Raw genomic sequence first — 9172 nt, forward strand, 5'->3', positions numbered from 1 at the left:
TCCCCCGAGCACACAATTCATCCCCATCCAAGGTTATATGGCGACCACTCTCGCTTGTGCTTCTCTGCACCCAGCATGCACAACACCTCAATCTTCAAAGAGGGCATCGAGGAGATCAAAGACGGCGACAACACTGCGCTAGAGAATTCGGGGCCATTTGGAAGCAGGATGATGTGACGACGACTGACTGACTCCTCCCCCACCCTCTCTCTCGCACAAAATTACCGATCCCTCTCTCCCCCGCACAAAATTATCAATCCCTCAACCCACAAGATCCTTCCCCTCTCGTCCATGTTTTTCTAGCTCTCTCATCAAACCTGTTGTCTCTTCTCCTTCCATGTGTACAGAATCCGGATGCATAGGCATCTCACGTATATTACATGTCTCCATCTTTCTCACAGACCTAACTTCTTCCTCTCTCTTTCTCTCTCCCTCTATCTCTCTCTCTCGTTAGGTTTGTCTCCTACTCTCTCATCCACATACATACAATCTTTCCCGCCCTATCTGCTCCATCTTCGCAAGCTCTCTCTGCATGTTTCATTCACACATTGGGATATGTTCAAAATGTTTTTTTATAATGGCTGATGTAGAGTTATGGTTGGTTTTGTTGCATCCTACAAAGTAATAACTATGAAATGCATTTAGATTCTCATTTGACTGGGATTATGTGAGTTTGAGCATGTTGTGAAGTACTATAGACCTCGTATACATCTTGGAATTTGACAATGATTGTAACTATTGAATTGTATAGACCATTACATTCGAAGTCAGTAGCCTAATATATTTATTTCACAATTTCAACAAATGATTAATTCACTACAAACTAAGAAAACAAATGTGTACTCCCTCCATTTTTATTGAAGTCCGCGTATTAGCATTGTTCAAAGTCAAGTTTTGTAAACTCTCAGAAAGTTTATAACAAAAAATATTAACATATACAATAACAAATAAATACCATTAGATTCATTATTGAATGTACTTTCACATCATACATATTTGTTATAGTAAATGTTTATATTTTTCTATAAACTTGGTCAAACTTTAGGAAGTTTGAATTCGATCAAACCTAATATGCAGAGTTTACTAGTACTACTCGCTAGTTGCTTAGCCGAATCACCCAACACGCCACACGGGGAGTTCAGTGTCACAAAATTTTGAGGTCGGCGGGAAAATCTCCCGCGACCCTGATTCGAGCAGTGGGAAGTTACCATCATAGCCTTCGGAACAGGCCTACGGATGACGCTTGGTAGGGGGCTGTTTTCGTAACTTTAGGTTCACCCTACCCAGCCAACCCCAACCCGGCACCCAGAGTAGTACACCTGAATACTCCCCATTTTCTATCCTCACAACAAAATAGACTTCTCCACGGCACCGCAGCCTTCGTGCTCCTCCCCTTCTACATCGGTGCACTCGTCCACCGCAGCGCATCTGCCTCATCGACGACCTCGTACGCCGCACTGGAGCCGGCCCACCGTCGTCGTCGTACACGGAGCCTCTTCACTGGCACTGTCTTCCACGGTCTCGGATCTGCTTCCTGGAAGCCGACGCCCAGTGCAGAAGCACCACCGTCATGGACAATGAACTGACTCCCGTTGCCGACCATGACTCACAGAGGCCGCCGCGACCATTGTTCTCCTCCTCGATTAGTAATGTGTGTATTGAATCACTTAGCGGTACATGTGCAGTTCCAATTTTTATAAACCTACCGTTCAAATTTCCTGGTTGCTATTGTTCCCGTAAAAGTAACTGGTTATAGCCTCCATTGTCCAACATAATATCATCTTGTAATTGTGCGTCGCTCCTGTATCGCTCTGTGCTTGGGTAGGTTTTTCATCTGCAACCAGTAGTGTGGCAAATGATGGGAAGTTTTTTAGAACTAGCAAGATGCCCATGCGTTGCACGCATCAAGATGCATTTGTATGAGTAGTTTATCTTGTGGGAGAAAAGGATGAACGAGGGAAGGCCTTATTTGCAAATTTGGAGAGGGGTGTGGGTATCTTTTTGCAAAATTGCCATTGTTTCCTTCCTATCTGTCAAATATAAATCGGACGGCCTATATTGCAGGATGGCAGGCACACCATCATCACCAACTCTGTTTTTTATAAGAGTAGAGAAAAAAAGTAGAGAGTAGATAAGTAGAGATAAATATTAAATATAAAATAAATATAATAGTAGAGAAGAGAGTAGAGATAGCAGAGATGTCAGGAAAGGATCGCGCACGCGGGAAAAAGCAGTCGAGCGTGCACTAGTTTTGGCGCGCGGCGCCCGGCGCGCTTTATAAAATCCAACGCCCTACCACCACTCTGTGCCTTGCCACCGCTCTCTCCCCGCTCTGTGCCTCGCCACCGCTCTCTCCCCGCTCTTTCTCGCCTCACCGCTGCCGCGCCACCATGCCGCCGCGCCACCATGCCGCCGCGTCGCCGGGAAACTTGGGGATACCGCGGCGTCCGCGCGCGCCCCTCCGGCGGCTTCTCCGCCGAGATCCGGTTCCGCGGCATGCGCCTCAGCCTCGGCAATTTCGACACCGCCAACGAGGCCGCCCGCGCGTACGACGCGGCAGCGTGGCACCTCCGGTGGCCTCATAGAACATTGAACTTCCCCAACGTGCCGATGCGGGAGCAAGCGTAGGAGCTCGTGCCTCTGCCGCGGCTTATCACCGACAAGGATCGTCGCGACAACCGGAGGCAGGAGCACCGTCTTGGCATCGCCGAGATGGACGAGGAATCCATGGCGCCGTGGCACCAACGCTTCCCACAGGACATCATCAGCGAGCGCGAGTTCTACGCGCAAAGGAGGGCGGAGAGGGATAAGAGGAGGGCGGAGCGAGCCGCCTATCGTGAGGACAAGCGTAGGCGAAAAGCGGACGCTCAATTCAACATGAGGCTAGGAGCAGCGTTGCCCTGGGAATCCGGCGATGATCGGTATCTTCATGCCTACAGTCAGTCGGAGGAGGAGGACATCACCGAGGAGGAGTCGGACGACGAGGAGTAGTTGAATTATCTATTTTTTATCTATCTATGCCTAGAACTATCCTCTACTCTCTAGTCTCTACTTCTCGATCTCAGCACTGTAAACGCTTTTTTAAAACGCCGCGCGTTGCGATTCTGTTGGAGATGCTCTAACATGGCAGACGAGTGCTTTAAGGTTGCCCACAAGATGCGCGAGTATTACTAGTAATATATTTTTCTTGCCATGTTGAGATTTTAAAACCACGAGTGCGAACATGCAGAGGAGCAATGAAGACCAAACACGGGATATTGGGGACATCTTCAAGGAGTGTGGCAAGTTAAAGAGGAGCTGCACCGAACCTGCAAAACGAGCTTTGGTAAGTAACACCCTTTCAATGACTTTCATTTAGCCTCGTGTTCTTAGATGTGTATATGTTGTAGTTTCTGTTTCTCTTAGCCTCGTATTCTTCGATGTGTAATAAGAAGAGTCTTAATCGTCCTAATGCTTTCGTTTTTAGCTTGATGTAGGAAGTGGGTGTTCTCACCTTGTAGTCTGTTTTTATATTATTTTTTCCTTTTGAATTCACTTCTCCGAGTTCTATTTATCTGGCTTCTACTAAATGGATCTGGGTTGCTCTGAGTATTGATATAAAAAAGGAGTAACTTCATGTTAGGATGCAGTTCCTGCGAGGAGGGAAGTATGGTCAACCTCGAGATCATGTTTCCAAAATGAGGCTGGATTACACACAAGGTGCCAGTTCCCTAATGATGCTGGATTAGACACAAGGTGCAAATTCCCAGATGATGCTGGATTACACACAAGCCAGGTGGAGTCGTCAGTTGTTCGTGTCCTCGTGGCTCTAGTAAAGGCTGAAAGAAAGCGTGCAGCAGCCCTTGAGAATGTAGCTGAGTTCCTGAAGAAGCGAAAAGAGCAATCAGATGCTCTCTTCACCCAAGCCAAAGAAGAGATGGAAGAAGCCAGAAATAAGCTAGCAGAGGCAGAGCAGGCTAGGCGTCTCCTGCTATCTAAAACTGTTGTCAATACATTTCCTTCATAATAGCTAGGTTCAAATGTTTATCCAGTCAGCATGCCTGTTGTGATGTCCGTGCATCTACTGATGTGGCACAAAATATTCTTTTTTCGGGTCATGTAATAACAGCAATTACTTTCCAAACAATAACAGACGAAGCATTGGACATGGTATAGTTCACCTGCAAGCCCGACATTCCAAGTTCAACTTCCACATCAAACTCATGTTCATAGATATCTGCACATTCATACATAATGTCCACAACCATGATTCACTTCAAAGCCAAAAAAATGTGAGGAGAGTTATAAATAAAGAAAAACCTCTAGTTCCTGCTACCAGTGCGAGCACAACAAGTCAAGACCATGCGTAATTAATTATATTTTGGTCTTTTTTGTGTTCTAAAATGCCGGCCGGCTCGCGGAAGGACGTGTTGCCGGCACACGCGCGGATTCAATGAAGGCAGGCGGGGCAGTCTGAAGCCGGTTGCATGCGGCGAGGAGGCGTGCTTAGCTGGGCCTGCAGCGAGTGGGGCCCTCTTGGCCGGTGCGCCGCTTCAATGCCTGCGCTATGAGAGGTCTCATCCATGTCAGAGCAATCACTCCCTCCAGTCCTTTTTTGTTTGGGTATAACAAAATATCTTTTTCCATTCATATTTTACAAGTAAAATTCATGGACAAACTTTGACCCAAAATACGATGGGGACTAGTAAACCAGAACGGAGGTAGTAGTTTTTTTAATCAAAGAAGGGTTTCCCCATTCCGATTTTCATTACTGAAAACCAACATCTAAATCTAAACCATAGTATTTGCCCTAGAACTACCAGGTTCAACATCTCGCAACATAAACCGATACAACCATACGCCAAGGAGGCACGTAGTAGTAGTTATGAATTCCATTTTCGCTCCATACCAATCGTTCTAAAAACTACTTAGTACTTATAACGCGCCATTGAAAATCGAAACTCTTAACCCCGCTCAAAAAAATGATATTTTAAACATGGCTACTCGATCTGTGGCAACTGGCGAGCCGCCGCCTCCAAGGCGTTCACCTGTGGTCCCGACCATCAACTCCTACGGATCAAATTATCACGCGAGCTGACTATTCCTACAAAGGTGCGCTCCACCACGTACCCGGTACCCGCGAATGCAGCAATCGTGCACCTAGGGTTTTAGGGTTTATTTGTTAACGTTGCCTTTACGTAACTCTCATGTGTGCGAGACAGCGAGAGACCGACTGCGTGTGTGCGCCTCTTCTCTTGGTATATGTACTCCACCGTTTTTCTGGTGTCCAAAAAATTATAATAACTACTAGCAATGTGCCAATGTGTTTCCACACGATCAAAGTAGATTAATACATTTCACCGATTTGATAGAAAAAAAGTCTAGTTTTGAAATACGTATATCACTAAAAATATGTTATGTTTCACTCAAAATATATTCCTTTGGCGGTTTTGATGAGATAAGGGAGGAATGTTGTTGGTTTCAAGATTCGAGAAGTGGTATATGTCTAATTTCTACTCTTACTAGCAAGATGCCTGTCACGCCCAATATGCGACCCTATCCGAGAGGAACTCGAAGGTCCCACCAAGGATAGACCTGCATATTGAAACGCCTTTGCAAGGTGGATATTATTACATCGTACCATTACATAATAGTTGGGGATTCATACAAGAGGCATACAATGTCACATGAATACAACAATACATCATACATGAGATCAACATCCGACTACGGATGAAACACAAACAAAAGCACAAACGACATCCACCCTGCTAGCCCAGGCTGCCGACCTGGAACCTATCCCCTGATCGAAGAAGCAGAAGAAGAACTCCAAATCAAGTAACATCGCTCTCGCGTCATGATCATCGCAAAACCTGTACCTACAACTGGTGTTGTAGTAATCTGTGAGCCACGAGGACTCAGCAATCCCATTACCATGGGTATCAAGACTAGCAAAGCTTAATGGGTAAGGAAGGGGTAAAGTGGTGAGGTTGCAGCAGCGGCTAAGCAAAGTATGGTGGCTAACTTACGAAACAAGAGCGAGAAGAGGAGCTTAACAAGCGGTCGTCAACTAGTAATGATCAAGAAGTGATTCTGAACTCCTACTTACGTCAAACATAACCCAAAAACCGTGTTCTCCTCTCGATCCACCCCGAAAAGAGACAATCACGGTTACGCACGCGGTTGGAGTATTTTAGAAGAGTTTACTTCAAGTTTACTACAACCGGATATTAACAAATTCCCATCTGCCACATAACCGCGGGCACGGCTTTCGAAAGTTCAAACCCTGCAGGGGTGTCCCAACTTAGCCCATCACAAGCTCTCACGGTCAACGAATGATATTCCTTCCCCCAGGAAGACCCGATCAGCCTCGGAATCCTGGTTACAAGACATTTCGACAATGGTAAAACAAGACTAGCAAAGCCGCCCGATATGCCGACAATCCCGATAGGAGCTGCACATATCTCGTTCTCAGGGCAACACCGGATGAGACATCCTACGAGTAAAACCAGACCTCGAGTTTCCACCAGGGGGCCCCGCAGTCTACTCAGTTCGGACCAACACTTAGAGAAGCACTGGCCCGGGGGGTTAAAATAAAGATGACCCTCGGGAGCGCGACTCCCAAGGGAAAAAAGGCTTAGGTGAGGCAAATGTAAAACCAAGGTTGGGCCTTGCTGGAGGAGTTTTATTCAAAGTAAACTGTCAAGGGGTTCCCATAACACCCAACCACGTTAGGAACGCAAAATCAAGGAACATAACACTAGTATGACGGAAACTAGGGCGGCAAGAGTGGAACAAAACACCAGGCATAAGGCCGAGCCTTCCACCCTTTACCAAGTATATAGATGCATTAATTAAATAAGAGATATTGTGATATCCCAACATAAACATGATCCAACATGGAGCAATCTTCAACTTCACCTGCAACTAGCAATGCTATAAGAGGGGCTGAGCAAAAGCGGTAACATAGCCAAACAACGGTTTGCTAGGAAGGGTGAAAAAGGTTAGAAGCTAACATGGCAATTTGGGAGGCTTGATAAACAGGTGATAGGTAGCGCAGCATAGCGATAGAACGAAGCAACTAGCATAGCAATGATAGTAGTGAGATCCAGGGTAACGGTCATCTTGCCTGAAATCCCGCTAGGAAGAAGAACGAGTCCATGAAGAATATGAAGTCACGAAGATGAACCAAGCGTAGACGAACGGATCCTCACGATCGCAACGAAACAGGAACTAACGAGATGGAGCACAACCGGAAAAAAGCAAACAACAAAATAAACACACAACACATAAACAAGACATGATGCACAACCAAGCATGATGCATGACAAAGGCTATATGAAGCTACTCATGGCAAGAGATGAAGCATACAAGAATAACACATCAAAGCAAGTTTAAATGAGGCCGGAAACAACATATAACAATTCCGGTAAGTCCTCGTATGCAAATTTCGAAATTGGTCTAGATCTGAATAAAACTTATGTTCAATTTGTTAGATAGCAAGTTAAGATGCACCATGATGATCTATACGAAAATCTAGTCAAGTTACATATAAAGTTTATTAGATTCGGAGCTACGGCCTAGAAGATATGAGCAAAACAAGTTAAACATGGCATTGATGCAAAATACATTCAAACATCAAGAAAACACACTCAAAACATGGATGCAACATGGCATGATGAAACTACATGCAATTCTAAGCAAGTTTCATATAGAGCATGCTCAAAACGGAGTAACGGTGCAATACATACACTCCAAACAAGATATAACAACAATCTGTCCAAAATAGCAACTAGGCATCTTGCAAGCATCAGGGCAATATGCTACAGCACCTCAACATGAAAACAAAAGGCATGGGTGTGATTTACAGGTAAAGCATTACAAAACATGAACACTGAGCTATCTCTACAAACCAATAGAACATGCTCAAAAGGACATGGCAATATTGCAAATAATAACAGTTTCACAGACTTGGCAGAAATTCACTGGACCTGACAGAAATAACATCAGGTTGCAATGTTCAGAGCTAGCAAACTACAAGTTACAGAAAGCTATCATGGCAAACTTAAGCATGGCACGCTAGTACTAAAAGCACTTAACAACACTCCCTTACTGAACTTATTCCAAAGATCAACAAAAAAGATAGTAGCATCCATGAAAACATGGCAAGTAATATGACAGATTCAGACTTGGAGAAAATAGCAGTTCATGGCAGAAACAACGATAAGTAGGCATGTTGGTGAGACTGTACCACTCACCACAGAGTATATCATGGCATGTGAAGTCTACCAACAGTAAGAAAGCACAAAAATGAAGCTAAGAATGGCAAGAGCAAGTCCATAGGGTACATGGATCACTAGCAAAACACATGGCAAAACGGAACTTAATGTTAACAGGCTGACAGCAACATTATTTAGCAACTTCAGAGCATGATTACAACAAGATACAGGAGTCTATAAATGCAACCAAGGGTATGCATGGATAGAATACAACATTTAGAACAAAACATCCTTAATGAACATCTCCAGATAATGCATGGAACTCACTGTAGCATCAAGTTTACATGGCATCAAAATAACAGCAGGAAAAGGACAGCAAAATCCCAAGTCCCTGAAAACAGCAACATCACGAAGCCTAGTTTGCATGCTTGTACTAGTCACCACATAGATCACAAAACTACAAGACAAGCACCCCTGTAAATATGGCATGATGTAGTTCAAAATACATGTAGACGTCAAGCTCATAGGATGCACATACTAAATGCAATGAAAAAGACAAATCACCAAGTTATAACAGTTTCAGCAGGTTAACATCATATAGCATTCTTGCAACAATGATTAAGGAATCAAGATGAACTCAAACAAGCATGGCGCAGTGTCATTAAATGAAGATCGTCTCACAATGAACATTTTGATATATCATACGCATGAAACGGAGTAGCACACATGAAGTTATCGCATGATGAACAGGGAAACATAATACAAAAATTTCGGGACTTAGAAAATATACCCCTGTCGGATCTGGATCTAGGGTTTCGGCACGGGGATCGAGGATGGCCGGGGCAGCTCACCGGAGATGAGGGGGACGGATCCGGGTCGGATCTCACCGGATCCGACCGGATCCCGGCGAGGGGCAGCACGGGGAGGCGCGGCGGCGGCGAGGGTCGGGCGAGGCGCGGGGCGCCGGGGCTCGC

Source organism: Triticum aestivum, chromosome 7D (assembly GCF_018294505.1).
Source record: "Triticum aestivum cultivar Chinese Spring chromosome 7D, IWGSC CS RefSeq v2.1, whole genome shotgun sequence".
NCBI lineage: Eukaryota > Viridiplantae > Streptophyta > Magnoliopsida > Poales > Poaceae > Triticum > Triticum aestivum.